The 17,713-nt window shown below is 40.8% G+C and overlaps 1 protein-coding gene across 6 annotated transcripts in view; it reads right to left on the bottom strand.

The window, feature by feature from the left end:
* The window catches only part of MBP (myelin basic protein), a 113,568-nt gene extending 102,809 nt beyond the window's left edge, over positions 1-10,759 (bottom strand). For 2 of the 6 annotated variants that reach the window (XM_082302773.1, XM_082302778.1), the window contains exon 1: positions 9,555-9,738. The gene's annotated coding sequence lies outside the window, so the exon portion shown is untranslated. Of the gene's footprint in view, positions 1-8,914; positions 9,198-9,554; positions 9,739-9,948; positions 10,203-10,698 lie in introns of those variants that run through there. The other 4 variants (XM_082302777.1, XM_082302774.1, XM_082302775.1 and 1 more) reach the window with 4 other exon arrangements.
* Positions 10,760-17,713: the final 6,954 nt, after the last annotated feature.

Here is a 17,713-nt window from a genome sequence, read left to right as displayed (position 1 = left end):
GGGAAGCAATTGTTCTGCATCATGCACAATCCATTACTCCAGTATCTGCACTACCAGGTCTGCTTTGGATCCACATTATGAAGTGTCAACAGAAGCAAGTTCAGTGGAAGGCCACAAAGACAGCTGTCAGCTGGAATACGTCCTGTGAGGAGAGGCTGAACACACTGGGATTGTTCTGCCTGGAGAAAGCTTTGGAGCACTTAGTATCAAATCTTCTATATCTAAAACTAAATCATAAAAATTATGAAGCCATGCTCTTCAACAAGGTGCATGGAGGCAGAGCAACGTCAACTGTGATCTAGGAAGTTGTAAATAAGTATTAGATAAGGGGAAAGAAACACAGTCCCTAATGGTAAAATATAAACTGCAGTTAAGAATTCTGAACATGATGCTACTCAGTGCTTTACCACATAACTCCATTAAGACAAGGAGCACACTTTTGTTGTTGCTATGTGCTGTTTGTGGCCTCGCTAAAGCCTAATGGACAAAATATTACTCACAGGGATGAAACATGCAAACCATCTATAATAAAAGGCCAATTATGCTGCAAAGTAGTTTTCATTACTTCTTTCTCACTCTTTCCAGGGGCACAAAAAATTATTACTCATGGCTGTAATTTCAGCCTTCAGTTGGAACTAAATATCTTCCTATGGTGCTTTCATTAGTAAAGAAGGTTGTGGCATTCAGGAGTTAGAATTAAGAAGGGGAAAAAAAAACAAACGACCAAAAAAAACCCCAAACCCAATAACCAAACCACATACAATGTTTTTTACCACTGGAGGAGGAGAAGAATAGAATATTTCACAACCCACTGTACAAGTCGGCCAAAGTTCAAGATTAGCTTTTCAACACCAACAGCCCTGCACTCAGTTGAAAAGCACCTACTAAAATTTCCATTAAAGCAACAATTTTTCCATGTGAGCCTATTAGGGGTTATTTCCCATTTGACAAGAGTATCTTTCCAAAGAACAAGAACAAAGCCAAATTACTGCCTATCTTCCAGGTGAACAGTGCTGAGTCAGACTATGCTGATGAAAGCTGCACAGAAACTTATGTGCACCTCTTCTCAAGGAACAAGTCAGGGCAAAGTAATAGTACAGATAAAAGATAACACAAAATACAAGTCAGGGAGTTTCTACTTGTAGAAGCTATGCACTTTAGTGAGAAGTCCCTCATTACAGTAACTTCCAACATTTGAGGAAAGAATCCAATAGTAAAGGACTCAACAAGAGCCAAAGCACAAGATAATTGCAATTGCCCTCCTTTAAGTCAGTTCCAATTATTTGAGCACATATATTAAGCTAAAAACAACTATGAAAAAAAACTACTTTCTACTTTAAGAAAAATAAAAGGAGAGTTAACACCAAGGATGACTTAAGAAATGTGGAAAGGTTCTACTCATATCACCAATATTGATAATATATGAAGCACAACAGGCAACCATTTTCAAAAAAGTTTGCCACTGTTTTTTAGTCAAGCGTTGTGGTTTTTTTCTTCTAAACTAAGCAACATAGAGATGAAAATGCCTGGAATCAAATTGCTGACTGTTTTTCAGTGACCACTTCATGGAAGAGACAAATTAAAATGGGATGACTGTGTAACTTAACAGTGGATTTTAGTGATTCGTGGGATTGAGTTTTACTCCAATTTTAGCTCTCTAGAATGGAGTGAGTTATCAAAACATTATAAATGCAACACAGTAGGGGTCAGAAAGTTTCCTGTTACAATTATTATATCATTCTTTATAGATAAAGCTCTGAGGCACATGCTAATCCCCAAAGTTACTGTTCTGTATTGTTCCATCAGTATTTTATCCCATACCACACAACTACAGGAAACATCAGCCAGTTATTTTCCTTTGTTTGGTTTCAGCCTTTGCTGTCATAACTTTCAGTTTAACAGGTTCTTTCTGGACACAAACTGGTACAGCCATCCTCCACAAAAAAATCCCAGTGTATGCACGAATCTGCCATAATTTCTTCTGTACCTTCTTAACACTCTAAGGGACAAGTATAGTATTTTATTTTCATCACTGTACGTTCTGTCAGATAATACTCCAACACTACTTTTCATCCAGAGAACTAACAAGATCTGACAAGAGAGTTTAACTAAGGACTCATGTTTTTAGAATTAGAAGAGAAGAGCGATGCTGACATCCAGGAAACAACAATGTTGGAGAAGGATAATTGAAAAGCATTACAGTATGTTAGACAACATCATAAAACAATGTTTTGCTGTTAATCATGAGATGATGTGGATGATATGGAACTGCCACTCCAGAATATGATGAGTCTTTTCCAAGATTAACTGGAAGTCTAGGTTAATTAAGGAATTTTTCACAAACTGCAGGAACAATTCTTGGGAGTGGGTACTGTAGGAAGCCAATAGAAGTTCTAAATATATACATATATTATTATATATATTAATCAGAAGAAAATGGCAATGAGTTAGGGGATATGTTGATGCCACTCAGGTGTAGGTACAGATTTGAAGGGCATAGGACAGTAACAGCTGTCACTGGGATCTGCAGAATTGCTGCACTAAAAACAGAAGAAAAGGAAAAATAAAGGCTTTCTCTTCAAGGCATTAACCCAGTCTGAAGAATGAGAGATTTGGCCAGCTGTGTGGACACGGTGAAAGTGAGGTGAAATAAGGCTGGTGAGGAAGAAGATCTGAGGAGACAGCAAAGACCACCTCTACCACTTAATCCACCCAAACAGCATTATCAACCTGAAGTCACCCTACCTCACTTCAGTTTGTCCACCTGAAATCTATCAAGGAAAAACAGGAATGTCAACAGTAACCAGAAATTACAGGACAACTGTTCTTAGGACTCCAAGACAATTGTTAATATTAGAATCTATGATTTTACTGGAGCCATTTTGCCAGTGAAACACATTCTGTCCAAAGACGAACAAACCTCATGATTGGCTTCTTACCACCATACCACAGTTTGTCAAGACCATGGCCAGAAGAGATGAAGCAAGAGATGTACACTGTCCTCCAAAAGATCCTTGGATAATCAGAATACACAACTGCCTTCTAATCTGGAAACTGTTGTGGCACAATTTGTAACTGAAAAGGAAAAAAAGCAAAATTGGCAGGGCACTGACAACTACAGAAAAGCTGTATTTCAGAGCTTTTCCAATTTTTGGAGGACAAATATAGTCCCTTTGAGATGACAGACTGCAGCTGCACTATACAAGTCCTTGATCTAACCTAATCCATTACATATAACCATTATTTTTCATGGTCTTTCATGTACTCACAAGATCAATCAGAAGAACTGATTCCAAAATGCAGCCAGAACAGCTTTATGTGTGTCTGGTAGTAACGATCTCTCACACTGCCAAACCTCTTTTATAAGTGTATGAATTCCAGGGATAGCTATGAATTGTCCAACTGCATTGTTTTAATTGAACTTTGTGACTTCCAAGTAAGAAGTAAGCGAATAAAAAACAGATTTTCACTTGTGATCCAGCGATTTCAGCTCTTCAGCAGTCCCTCTCACTTTCCAATCATAATAGTTAGACACTAGATCCCCTCCGTTATTAACTTCACCAATCTGGAAAGACATGAATTTAAACATTCACAAATGTTTAAACTTTCCCACATTCACAAATGTTTAAACTTTCCCAAGTGTTTAAAAAAATAAATACTGTGCGGGTTCTCAACCCCAACATGTCCTCCCCGGATGGGGGAGAAAGTCCTTGCCAGGAGTCAGAGACGAGCAGGACTTTTGGATCTTCTTGGTCTTCAGATTGTTTATTATATCCTATCAGTAATCTACATGCTGCCAACATAGCATGAAGCAGAGCAAGTAGCAAAAGACAAAATGCAGGAAACTCAAGGCCCTTTTAAAGATAAATCACCCAATTGTCACCAAGAACGTACATTATTTTGACTTTTCTACCAATGCCTAATGAACTATCCATTCACGTAGCCCTGTACTGCGGCATTTCCTAACCAATCATTCTGTGCTACCAACACTGCAGAAAATGGAGGAAGTGAAGAAGGAAGAGACCTGAAAAACGACAGGAGTCCTCCATCTTGTCTTCATCTACTTACCATACTAATAAACCTAAACTTTAAATTTTTCACCCTGTGGCAAGCTATATATTGTACTATCACCTCACTCACACCCTTGTAGATTCTAATTCATCCCAAAGCCTTGGCAGCCCTCTCCATGCACAAAGGTTAAAAACAGTGTTTCCTTGGGGGGGATGGGCCCTCAGGACAGGCAGAGAAACATTCCCTGCATTCTGGGTTCCAACAAATACTAAGAATTTCAATCACACACTAAGAAATTTTACAAGTGTTAGAACAAAACACAAAAAAGTCAGATTTAAAAAACAGCCTTCCTTTCAATGTGCAAAATAAACCTAATACAGCTGATACGTTGATCAAAAACTGCTCAAATTTTAAGAAAAAATAATATAAAACCCACTATTTTACCCTCAGTCATTGTATATTTAAAAAAAACCAACAACTCTGATTTGATCAGTCTTTTCAGATTTATGAACTTCCTTGTTTCTCCCCTTTGAAAGGCCTTCCAAAAGCTCCAGGGGGGGAAAAAAGTGAAATAAAAAGCAATATATAAGTAAACATTTAGAAGACTAACTTCCTCACTGAGTTATTTCAAAATCACTTCAAGACAGAAGCAAAAAAAAAAAAAACCAAAAAAAACACTGTCTGAAAAATTCCATGTTGTTTCTTGGTTTTCTCTCACGTGCCTTTTGTGTGGGCTCTCCTGGTTTATGTCCAAGATTTACTGCTATTCCAAGCAACAGAACTGGGATTTCACAGTTACTGCAACTGATGCAAGAAGCCTCACAGGAATGATCTCACTCTATATTAACCAAAGAGTTCGCTACTTATTTTTAACAGAGCATTTTGAGAAGCACAAAGCTTCTTTCAGAATATGAAAGCCCAAAAACGTTAAAATCTGAATACTGTTGTCAGGAACGGTTTAAGTGTCTCCTATTTAGACATTCTTTAGCTACTAATAAATGTCCACAATAGATTCTGAATTTCCTTTAAAGAAAATAGTAGTAAGCTCTGTGTGAATCTCTACAAAAACCAGTTAAACCCAGGATGATCAACCTTTTACAGAAGAGTCAGTCTCTGCAAATGTCTCAAGTAAGAAGATGAGGTGTAGAAAATTGATGAGATTGACTTATATATTTCCTGAATATCTAGAAAAAGTGTTTTAAAAACCCACAGGCCAAACTCTGAAAACAGCTGGCAAAGAAAGAAAACATGAATACAATTTGTTCTTTAAAGAAGTTAATAAGATTGTTAACCGTAAACATAACTAACATCAAAATTGTTTACTACTATGCCCAAAAGCCAATGTGACATGAGAATTCAAACAGGAGTACATTTGATATGTGTGGTGATTAGATTGAAGAAGACATTTCTTCATGTGCTACTAATACAAGAAAACAACCAGAGAAATGAACATAGAAAATCCATAGTCATCTGAATGAAATTATTAAGTAAAGAAAATGTAAAACTGATTGTGACATAGCCTTTATTTAATGCACTGAAGACATAAGATTAGGCACTATCACTATCTCCCTGGGAGAAAGCCATCCATGAAGTTTTGTGCAACTCTTTCCAACCACAGCTTAGCATAACTAAGAGTATTTTGCCTAAATTCTCATGCTGGCAAAACCCTTAGAAACTGTGTTTCAACTGGGGCACCTTAACTTACGGTTTAGTCAGTAGCAGCATGTTGTGCTCCTTCAGCTCGAATGCAGCAGTCACAGGTTGTCTCCTCGGGCTGAGAAAAACCTGCCTGCAGAATGATCAACACAGCCAGAGCCAGAACTACGACTGAAGGCTACTGAGGCTCTAATGTCATCTCCACTGAAGTCAGCCACTGCCTTGGGCAACTGGATTGGTATGTCAGAGACCAACTTGTTCATTTTATATAGATTATCTAATTAAGTTCAAATCAAGCACTTTGTGCAGAAGGCTGAGTGCCCTGGAAAATGGATATTAACACAAGAAATATGCAAATAAAGTACTGGAGCCTAGTGTTATCTGTCTGAAATTCCAGCTGTACAGGTGATTTGAGCAGTCAAGCTCTAAAGCATATATCCTTTTTCTGCTTCTTCTTCCATTGGTTGCTAGCTTTTTTTAAATACATATAAATTTAGGCTTCTTCAGAAATTACAAGTCCCTGCTGACTTTTTTCTTGGAAGCATCTAACAATTCTGGACACCTTTCCGTCTTCAGCAGAGTATTTTAAAGAATCCAGAAAAACTCCTAGTTTATAAAAGATTATCAGCTGGCTGTATTTAAAACAGCAGTTCCTGACCTGCTGCTCTTCATTGCTGCTGTCCTTTATTTAAGATCCTCACCTCAGAAAACACAGGCAACAGTTTCAACCTGACATCTTGCCTGAAAGAAAAATTATTCAGGTAAATAAATACCAAAGGACAGAGCACTTTACCAATGATCCAGAAGACTCTGCTGCACTTCAATCCATGACAGAGTTTATACTTTAAACCTGTATGCAAGATCAGAGCCTTAGACTGCAAACTTCCAGCCTTCTCCTCATTAAACACTATTTATGCTTTTAGTGTTTTAGCCAAAGATTTCATTCTCATTAGTCCAATAACAATGTGGACTGCCAAAAATTGTTACATTCTCATGTAAATTAAGTTAATCTAGTTCTGGTAAGTAAGTTTGAAGCAAATGGCCCAGGTTCTAATATATGAGGACAAATGTATTTTCACAGCTCTCCCTTCTGGCAGGTAAGAAGCTAACAGAAAACAGGTAGCACTGGAACACTGAACAACTTCTGATAACTATGAGATGTATATTTCAGCTCACTTGGCCTTCTCTCAACAGTTTATAACGTGTTTCTTTAGTCACAACAATCATGTACCAGAGCAGTTAGAGCCTAAACTATAAATATATGTTCTTTTGGTGGAAAAAATAACCAAAGTGGCTATTTCAACCATATGGGTAATTTATATCAAGTACTGAGTCAACTATCACAAAAAGAACAAGCAAGAAATTTTTGGATACACAACAGTAGGGACATTCACTCAGGTTGCTCTCTTGCTTCATCCCACCATTACCACTCCACGTACCTTCATTTGTAATCTAATACACCACTAACACTCATCTTCTCAAACTTTCAGAACTGAAAAGAACTGGATGGATGTCCCAGTTATGCTATGGATTTGTGGGGTGACAAATGTCATCTTGGTTGTTCTCAAGCCTTGAAAACAGAAATAAGCCTGCTCTGCATGTGCAGGATACTTTGAGTTGACGATTTCCAGAATTCTGATGAACTTATCTTTAAAGAGGATGTGAGGCTCTAGGTATCATATGGGAGCTGGCATTACGAGAAACAAATCCCAATGCAAGAACAATTCTGTCATGAAGATTTTCACAAACGCACAAAACAAGCAATTACAAATACAAAACTATTTTTAAGTAACATGCTGCAATTTCTATCATTAAGTGTCTGTGGTGAGCTAAAATTTATCACTACAATAGTGACTGTAACACTCATTACCTTATTTATATTAACTATCATGATAGAACAGGGGCTTTGACAGTCTGTGAACATTCTTCAGCTGTACAGAATAGCATAAACTCAATCTCTGTACTTAATTCCCTTTTAAAAATCCAGTGAAGCTGACAATACATTGTATTTCTGTTGGCTTTCTCCGAACTCAGTGAAAATTAATTAGAATCCATTTCATTAAGATACCACTATGCCTTTTTCTTTTCATTATAAATATCGAGCTTTACTTTAAATGTATTATCTCAGAGCCTAGTGCATGAACACCACTTGGAAAATTAATATCCCTCAATATAACTCCTATGCATAGGCCTTTGCAAACAAGAACTTGCCCTCTGACCATCTTATCAGTGATTAATAGTGACTGTAGAATGCTTCATCTGGTTATCTATTTCCTCATATTTCCCTGTATAAGACCAAAGAAAGAACAACAAACTTTGTGCCGGTCAAGAACAAACACTTCTACCCACGGGAATCCTTGAGCCACAGCTGCCTGGAGAGAGTATTCTAGGGAAGCATCAACGCAAGCTTTCCCTGTCCTGGTCCTCTCTAGGCAGTTACCATTAGACACTTCAGTATAGCCAGGCATGGCATTTGTAATGTTCTCTTTGGTGCTCTTTAGAATAATTCAGAATGCAATCTGTGACAGACAGAGCCGATGTAACCCACAATCCATGATGCTCATGAGGTTTGATGGACCCATACCAGTTATTACGAACTGCTCTAAGACCATTTAATGATTTTAGAGAACTGTTTTCTACTTGACTGCCAACAGCAATCAAATCATTAATGTAAACCAAGACTGTTCTCGTACTCTGTTATTATTTACCTTGACTGACAGGGAGCACTTCATCATCCTTCCAGCCAGGTATTTCAAGCCTTTATACACAATCACCCACAATCTACAGGACAACTTGTTTGTATCTGTGAACTGGCAGTACTCCACACCAACAAAATTATACTAGTCTCAGCTCTTTAAAAATGATTAGTGGATGTAAGAGAAACAAAACAGTGCAATATACATGCTATCACTCCTGATCACCTGAGACTCAATTCTGGTTGCACTGAAGAGGGGGAAAACCTCAATTTCTCTGCAAGAAATTGCTGTTTTCCCAGCTTCTTCATATTATTTCAATCAACTTTACTCCAAACACAGCATCTGATACACTGAAAAGCAAAGGTGGTGCACACAGGAAATACTATCAGGATGGACCTACTTAAAATTACAAAAACACACGTTTACATTCTTCCCAAGGCAAATCATGCAGCGATTTTTAAAAAGTCACTAGAAACGCATGAAAACACGAGAAGTACAGCCTTTGCTATCGCCACAGCTCATCACACAGGCACACACGGAGACACAGTTACCTTAAACACCGCCAAACCCTCCCCGGCAAGGGCACAGCCCAGCACAGCCTAGCACGTACCACGAGTACGGCAACTTCGAGCCGAGCCAAGCCGGTGAGGGCGGAGAAGGTGGCGGGGCCCGGGGGCGCCTGACAGGAGGCGGCACCTCGGAGGCGCCGCAGCCCCGTGCACACCTTCCCCACAGAAAGTTAAGGAAGTCCCCGCAAGAGCCGGTGAGTGCCCAGCCGCGCAGGGGGCAGCGGTGGGATCGCGGGGAGGACAGCACCTGCCCCGCTCCTCAGCTCTCCGCCAGCGCCTGTCGTGCGCCTTGGCCCCGTGAAGTGGAAAAAAAAAAAAAAACCAAAAACAAACCAAACCAAAACGAGAAGTTGTCCGTTTCGGAGTAAGGCTCCGGGCACAGCCGCGATGTGAAACCGGAAGGCACGGTACCGACTGCGGGCCTCCCGCCCGGTTATGTAAGGCACGGCTGTCCCGACGGAGGGGGAGCCCCTGGCCCCTCGCAGACACCTGCGGGAGCCGGGCAGCTGCGCCTGCCCTCCCCAGCCCATCGCGGCGGGACGCCCCCGGAACCGCTCACCAGCTCCGCAGGTACCTGTCCCGCGGGCGGAACCCTCCCGGGAGGGAGCCCCGGGCCACCTACCGCTGCCACCTGCCCCAGGTGTCCCGCAGCGCCGCGCGTCCTCCGCCGAGTCCCCCGCGGCTGCCCCGCCGAGGAGGATGGGACGCGGGCTTACACGGCGAAGAGGAAGAGAAACAAGCCGAAAGGCTGCCCCCTCTCCGCCGCCCCGGGGGAGCAGCTCGCTCTGCCGCCTCCTTCCTCGGAGCACAACAACAACAAACACGGAGGAGCGGAGCGCAGCGTGCGGGGCGGGCACGGCCCTAGAGCCGCCGGCGCTGGGGAGGCCCCGGCTGCCCCTCTCCCTTCTCTTCCGCGAAGCCGCCCAGAGAGAAGAGAAAAAACCTTCACAAAATAATAATAATAATAATAATAATAATAATAATAATAATAATAATAACAATAAATCACAACGCACCCGGCGTGTCGTCCTGGGCTGCGGCGCTCCGGGGGCTGCATGCAGCGGGTGGGGGCAGCCACGGTGCAAGGGGGCAGCGCGCACACGCACCCACCGGGAGCGGCGGCCAGGTGAGGGGAGAGGCAGGGATGCTCAGGAAGGGGGGAACCTCCGCTCCGCTCCGCGCTCAGGAGCGCGCGTGGGTCCCTCGCGCCGCCACACAGCCGCGCCTCCTCCGCCCGCCGGGGAGCCGGGAGCTGCGCCCGCTCGGTGTCGGCGCCGTGTGGCTCGTTCCCTTGCTCCCTCCTGACCCCAGCCCTCCCCTTGGAAGCCCGGCGGCTGTCCCGCGGTACCTGCGCGGGAGGTGCGCCCGGCAGCCGCACCCCGCCACCCGCCCGCCCCTCGGCAGCCGCCGGCAACCAGGAAGGAGCAGCGGGCGAGAGCTCCCGCCGGCGGAGGCGGGCAGGGAAGGGCAAGGACCCCGGGGGTGAAGGAGGGACGGGGACCCGTTACCCCCGCGGGGCGGACACCGAGCTCCAGGGGGGAGAGGGACGCCAGTGGCTTTGGGCCACTGGGAGCTGGGGTTGGCCAGGTGGCAACCTGCCTGCCTGCCCTGCCCGCCGGGGCTCGCTGCCCTCCCGGACCCGGCTGCCGTGGGCCGGGAACTTCCTCCCGTAACTGGGCTTACTGGGATCCTGATAAATCTGATTCCCGGGGGGTGGCGGGAGGGGTGGGCAAAGGGTCCGTAGTTTTAGACTCAAAGTCACTCACCCGCAACAGAGACCGGGTATCGCCGTGCTCTGCCTGGTCCGAGGCCCACGGCACATCTCGCTGTTCCAACGGGAATGCCACACTGTCCGGCGGGTGGTGACCCGGTGTCACCCTAGCGCTAGGCACAGGCAAACTTCAGCCACCTTCGTGGAATGAAGCTCCTGAGCACGAGCTCCTGGGGTCGGGCTGTTTGGAGTTCAGAGAGGTGAGAAACTGCCTTTTGCATTCCATCCAGCGTTTGGGGGTCAGTTCACTTGGTTGAATACTTTAGGCATTGTTTCCATCCAGTTCAAAAATGTGAAAGTATGAAGTAAATTTATATAATTTTTTATTTGAAAAGTTCATTGGTGATTACTGTATCTGTTGCACCTGCACCATGTTTAAACTTCTATAAATAGAGACTTATTACGCCAGCTATACACCAATTTCTCATTATGTAAACCTTTTTTTTTTGTCTAGATATTCATCTCCAAAGATGGAAGAGGTCTTAGAAAAGTATTTTGGGCCAGATTAGAAACTCTATGTTCTCATGAGTTAACAGTTATTTGCATAAATATTTCCATTCTACGAAATGTACATCCTACTTTCCATACAGTACAAAGTGAGAAGTTTACAACATTAGTCTTTACTGTATGTGTGAAGACTACTGTGCAGATAAAATGCTGGAGTGTGAGTTATAAAAGGTCCCAGAAGGAAGGAAGGTTTGCAGAGGAAATGAAGAGGTGGAGTATCACCATTATGAGCAATTCAAAGTCTGGGAAATTTATATTAAGGATACATAAAGTACTGCTTTGAATCATCTCTTTCCTCACAATTTGTCACTGGCAAAAAGGTATCACTTCTTTTCTTGGAAATTTGAGGAAGATACTAAATGAGGTTGATACTGTACCTTTATGTATAATTTTTGCTTTTAAATGGTAACTTTGGTAAAAAGCATGAAAAAATAAGCCAATATTTAACAACTTGAAGAGACAACACTCACTTTCAGATTTTGGGTGGTGATACCTGTCTTTTTTTGCATAAAAATCTCAGGGGAAAATTAGATCAAAATCTCATCTGCTCACACTTTCAGAAGGTAGATGAATAAATTATGGTAATGAGATTAAAATCCAAATCTTGCATTCTTTCATATTGTATGTAAGTTTGAGCTAGAATAATTATCCTTCAGGCAGTGGGCCATTTACATATGTGAACATCTTTGCATACAGATGTGCATGCAAAAATTATACATTCATATATATATGTGTGTGTGTGTGTGTGTTTACATACAATTATGCACACTTACTCTGCTGAGGCCTCAATGTCTATGAAGGTATGAGGAGACTCACAGCTGCAGAATGTGGATTGTCATACAATATATGGGAAAAAAATTTGGAAAAATGACTGCCCTTGTACAGCTGTGTTGCCTGGCATAGCTGCAACATCTCTCTCTTAATGTGTTGAACATCTCCCTACTGTTCAGTTTGTAGTTTCCCCTGTTGTTCCGAGATTTTTGTATGAAAGCAGATGTCAGTATGCTCAATTACATATACAAATTAAACTTCTGTAAAAAACACAGCAGACAGTATTGGTGGCTAGAAGTGTAGACATTCTGATTTGTCCCTTGTAATTCTGCTATTAATGAAGGCCAGCTCCTGAAAACTCTTAATGATGAAAGCATGTATGTTCAGCAGCAATGTGCTCACATCTACAAAGCCAGTATAGTTTCTTCTTTTATTTGCTTCCTTTTGCAGGGAAAGAAGAAAAATGTCGTCTTCTTTTTAAATATTCCACACACTATTTCACCCCTGGTCTTTGGGCCACTGTAAAGAATTCTATCTGAATAAAAGACAGTATGAAAACAAGTGACACAGAAAAATTAATCTTGATTTTTTTTTAAATTAACTGTCCATGAAAAAATTGCTTGAGTCAAGTATGAAATGTTCCTTTATGCAAATCAGAGAAAGGCAATGGAAGGAGAACAGATTTTGCACAATATTTCACATGTACTTTTATACTAGAATTGGCATTTATTATTCTTAATGAGAAGCAATTGACCTTGTTGGCCAATAGATTAGACCTATTAGGAAAACTATAGTTTGTGTGTGATAGCCTCATAATGGGTAACCAGGCAAACGTCATATAAACTCGGAGAAGGATTTAATTAAAATTCATGGAACGCTATTGAATTAAGATGAAAGAACAGCTATTTGCTTTCAAGAATTGAAAATGGCAAATGTTGTAATGAGGAACCATCACTGAGACAGAGGAGATTGCTGATGCAAGATGAACGATATCAAGCCCTACATGCAGAGTAAACATAATCTAGACTTAATTAGGAACTCATTTGAAATTTTTCATGAAGGGACTGTCAGTGAACTCCAGATGATAACACTTTAAGTCTTAGTATCAAGTCTTGATTATAAAGACTTAGGAGGTTCCTGTATTTTCACAAAACCTTTTATTATGTGTGAGTCCTTGAAAATAACGAGACAATGCTTACCCTATTTAATAAGCAGAATCATACAAGCTTTTGATACTATTTTTTCCAAGAAGACTCTGATTCAAGAGCATTGTCTCAGCAAGTATTTGTTTGAGTAGTCAGACTGTTTATATAGATAAACAGAACACCATTACCTGAGAACTGTCACAGACAGGGAGTGATGTGTTAGTAGTCAGTGTATTTCAAAGTTAGACTTGGTTGCTAGGAATTTTCTTTATGGTCAGGGTGGATAAACTTTAGAAGATCTCTGCCAAATATTTAGAAAAATGGATCAAAATACATCCTTCTTCAGCAAATACCTGTGAAAGCAGTGGTTAAAAAGCCACCATTTCCGAAGCCTTTGAGTCCTAAAAAAATTGCATTTTTACTTTCTCAGTGAACCTTGAGAATTGGGGTGGTGTTCTGCAGCCACAATGGAAAAGACCCTTTTCAGAAATCTTGTCAGAACTCACAGTTTCTAACTAGCCATGGATATTAAGGTGTTTGACCTCATCGTAAATATGCATTCTAAATTCTACTGGTAAATTATGATTACCTACTGGATGAATCAGCAGTGGATGAATGACAATATGATAGATATTGACAGTCTTTGCAAATATGATGTATCCTTGCCTGAATGAGAAAGAAAAGCAATTGTTTACAGAAATGCTGGCATTTAAAGGTCTGAGTGATATTGCATTTTAGAGCAAAAATAGCCTATCGGTGACCGATTACTGTCTCCGTCCGGCTCTGTGGCTCACACGCATGCACGCACAAACGCACGGCTAGCTTCAGTAATACTGTGGGTAGCAAAGAGGCAGGAAGGTTCTTTGCGTGGGTTCCAACAGGAGCATTTATTGCTTCTACACTGTCAAAGGCTCCAGAGGAAAGACATGAACAACATCGAACTCAGCGTTTTTATCTGGGGGCGGGGAAAAGGCGGGACTAGGGAACAGGGACCAATGGGGAAGCTCTGGGGGAGTGACGAGGGGTAGAGGCCAACAGGCAACTGGGAATTCAAACTGGGATAGATTAACATAACAGAACAAGCATCCTGGGAGAAGCCTTTTTGGTCACCCTAACATGAAGTGGTTCTTGTGGTACTAGGGAATTGTCTTACTGAGAACCTGTCTGTTGTAACGTGGGTTCACTGGCTACCACAGTGATCAAACATGAATTTTTGTTTCAAATTTTTCACCTAAATAGTTGTCTTCTGATCCTAAAGCATTGTTCAAGAGATGAGCATTATTTTCATGACACCACCAATGTCCTTTTTGCAGAAAAAGACTGAAAAGTGGTTGTAGTAGCACAAGACTGTGAAGATGAACGTAGCAGCCTTTCAAACTAATTTTCTCCTTTTTTTTTTGTCTCGGTCTAATTGTTGCCTCTGACAAGCCAGTTTTCTACGAAAATTATCATCTTGCTAGTTATTTGAAACACATCCCATGTACTGCTGCAATAGAGGTCAAGGAAGTCCTATGATAAAAGGAGTTTTTACTCTTCTGTGTCTTCTGACATGAACATTCCAGCTAATGGAAAAAGTCCATCAAAAATATTTGATGTGTTCAAGTGCTGTTAAGAGCATTGCCATGTTTCTGTTTTTCACTTAATCAGTAGAGAAAACATGCCTGGTATGTACAGTTAATTTACAAATGAATGAGTAGAAAACAAGCCTGTGTATAAATACCTCTTCACTTATACAAATTAAAGTGTCTGTATTCTCAGTAATTACTTACAGATGCATGCACACACAGATATACATAAATAGGTACATTTAGATTCCTTTTTTCTTAAGCTATGATAGAGTGTTTTAAAGGTTCTTGTGGACATGGAAAGTTAACTTCAAGACAGAAATTAATATATACAGGACTACCTGTTATAAACCTCTGTTCCTCCCATCTTCCTTTTTTTTTACTTATTACACCTTGGCTTTTACATTGCAGTGCTTCAGAACTAGGACTTCTCTTTGGAATGACCAGCACAACACTTCCTCTATTTCAGTATAGATGCTTTTAAAATAACAGTCCTCACTCAGCTCAGTGCCAGAGGAAGTTCTGCCTGTCTGTGTCTCCATCCGTTTTCTCAATCCAATATCTGCAGTGTGTTGAAGTACTGGTTTTATTTCTAATGCCAGTTCTCCAGCCATTTGGAGACAGCATATTTTTCCAGAGATGTGAAATATCTAACTTCCTATCACACTTAAATTGGAAACAGATGTAACAGGCAGGGCTGTCCAGCTTGAAGTCCTTTTACTTTTCATCATGCAAAAACAAAAAACCAAAGAGGAAGAATTCTTTTGTTCATCTTTAAAAATGAAGATTTACAAGTTCCCAGGTGAAAGTTTCCAAGAAGGGTTAATTAGAAAAGAAACCAGGCTTAGAGAATAAAGACAGGTTTAGTGTACTTACTAATAAGAATGATTAGCTGGCACCCACAGTGAATTAACTTTTTTATTACTCTTTATAAAATTGTAAGGTTCTGACATTTCAACTTCCAAATTCATTTTTATAAGGGAAATAAAAGGGGTGTTAACATGAATGATAAAATCTAATGACAATATGATTTTGTTTACTATAGCATAATCCTTGATGTGAAAATCTGTAAAAGGCTAAGATCTGTATTACATGAAATTTGTGACCACCTAGCACTTGAATTCAGTGCAAATTGAGAGTAAATAAAAAAATGCAGATATGTCTCTACAAGAGAATCTAATGTGTGCTCAGATCAGTTTTACACTAAGTAAAACATACTCCTTAAATCTCAAACATGACAGCCATCATTATAGTTTCTCCTGCTGCGAAAGAGAGAAGCTGTAGTCACCGTGTGGGCAGACATCTACAAAGCTCTGCTTTATTGCTATTCAATGCATTTCCAACAAGAGGAAGTCAACCAGCCTCACACATAAAACTTACTCCAGAATGCCTGAGCACAGCTGCAGCAGTATCAGCAGAGAAAGAGCAGAAAGCATTTTTGATAACTGAACTGGGGCCTTCCCCTTCTCACTACAAAAAACAATCTTGTACTACAAAAACTAATCATGTTTTGCAGCTGGGGGTTAGCTTTGTGGGATAGGAAATCATGCCATTTTCCAGGTATGATATTGCATAATCTAGAGAGATCTGAAAACAAGCAGTTTTCAGTACAAATCTATGCAAAGTGTGCAGTTACAGGGCATGTACTTGCTTGCACTGCTTTCTGTTTTCCCCGCTGGGAAATTCTTTTCTCTTTCATACATGGCACTGTGCTAACTTATCTTTTTTTCAGTTGGAGCAGATTAAATAGCTAGTGCAGTATACATAAGAAAGAATTTTATCAACTGTGCTTACAGTGCTTGTTAATGGACTGCACATAACTTTGTTCTGCTACTGACTGTAGCTCGAGTTGTCAATGTATAACATTCCTTCCCCCTAATTCTACGTTTGCAAAGTGGGCAAATTAGCAGATTGAAGATGAACAACAAAAGGATATTATTTGCACCTGTGAAGTTTGTTTTTTGAAAGGAGGGTCCAGTATCCTTGCAGGGTGTTGTGTCACTGCAATGGAAGAGGTCCAGAAAATATGGATATCAGTAGCATTTTTAGAGATTAGCACAGCAGTATCCCAATTTGCACCAGAGAATGCCTATTCTTGGTGTGCTCTTCTGACTGGCAGGTGTGGATTGACTTATGCTATGGGGTAAGCAAACAGTCAATAAGAAAGAGAAAGGCTTTCAATACCAGTTCATTCCTTTACTGTGTGTGCTGCACTGCAATTGCTTAATACTGGAGTTTACCCCAGATTCAGAGATGGTGGATAGAAGGATGATTCAAACATCAATCAGAAAAGCACTTCAGGTTTACGCACCTAATAAGGTTAACCATAATAAAAGATTGTTATTTGCACTGGCTGTGAAAAAAGCTGTAAAAATTCGAATGGTGGAGAAATCCGAATCTATCAAAACAGATACAATATTTAAATAATCACTGTCAGTAAAGTTCTGATCTTGTGTTCATGAACAGTGGTAGATTGAGTAGTATTGTTTTCAATTCCCTTCTTCTTTACAGTCACAATGCAACAATTCTCAACTTTGAAAAGCCACAGCCCCCAAACATTCAGACAATACACGACTATTCATTTGGAAGTTTCAAACAGGCTTGAGCGGGGTAATTGCTATCTTATGCCTCCACAGTCAATACTGAAAACTTCACCTTAGACAACTCTGGAATTGACTATGCCAAGCTTTCTATTTCTCGGCCAAAACAAATGCGAGGTATGATAGGGCAGTGCTACCTAATATTCATTTTAACCCGCATGGTAGATCTAAACCCTAAATACTAACCACCCATATGGATGTTCAGACATATGCTGCAAAATCTAAGTTTTCTTGCTTGTTTTTACATGAAGAAAGTGACTTTCTGTACATTCCTATTATAAGAAGTAGATTAAGCAATGTTTTGGAGGTTTTAGGGAGAGGCAGAGCCCAGATAAACTGTTTTCCCAAATAATTGAAATTTGACATTTTAAGTGTCCAAAGCTGAGTCTTCCAATCGGTGGTGGTAACCACCTAGCAATACT

The sequence above is a fragment of the Coloeus monedula genome (genome assembly GCF_965178545.1).
Source record: "Coloeus monedula genome assembly, chromosome: 1".
In the NCBI taxonomy this organism is placed as follows: Eukaryota; Metazoa; Chordata; class Aves; order Passeriformes; family Corvidae; genus Coloeus; species Coloeus monedula.
The sequence above is the reverse complement of the archived record's forward strand: the minus strand, read 5'-3'. Positions and strand labels throughout refer to the sequence as shown.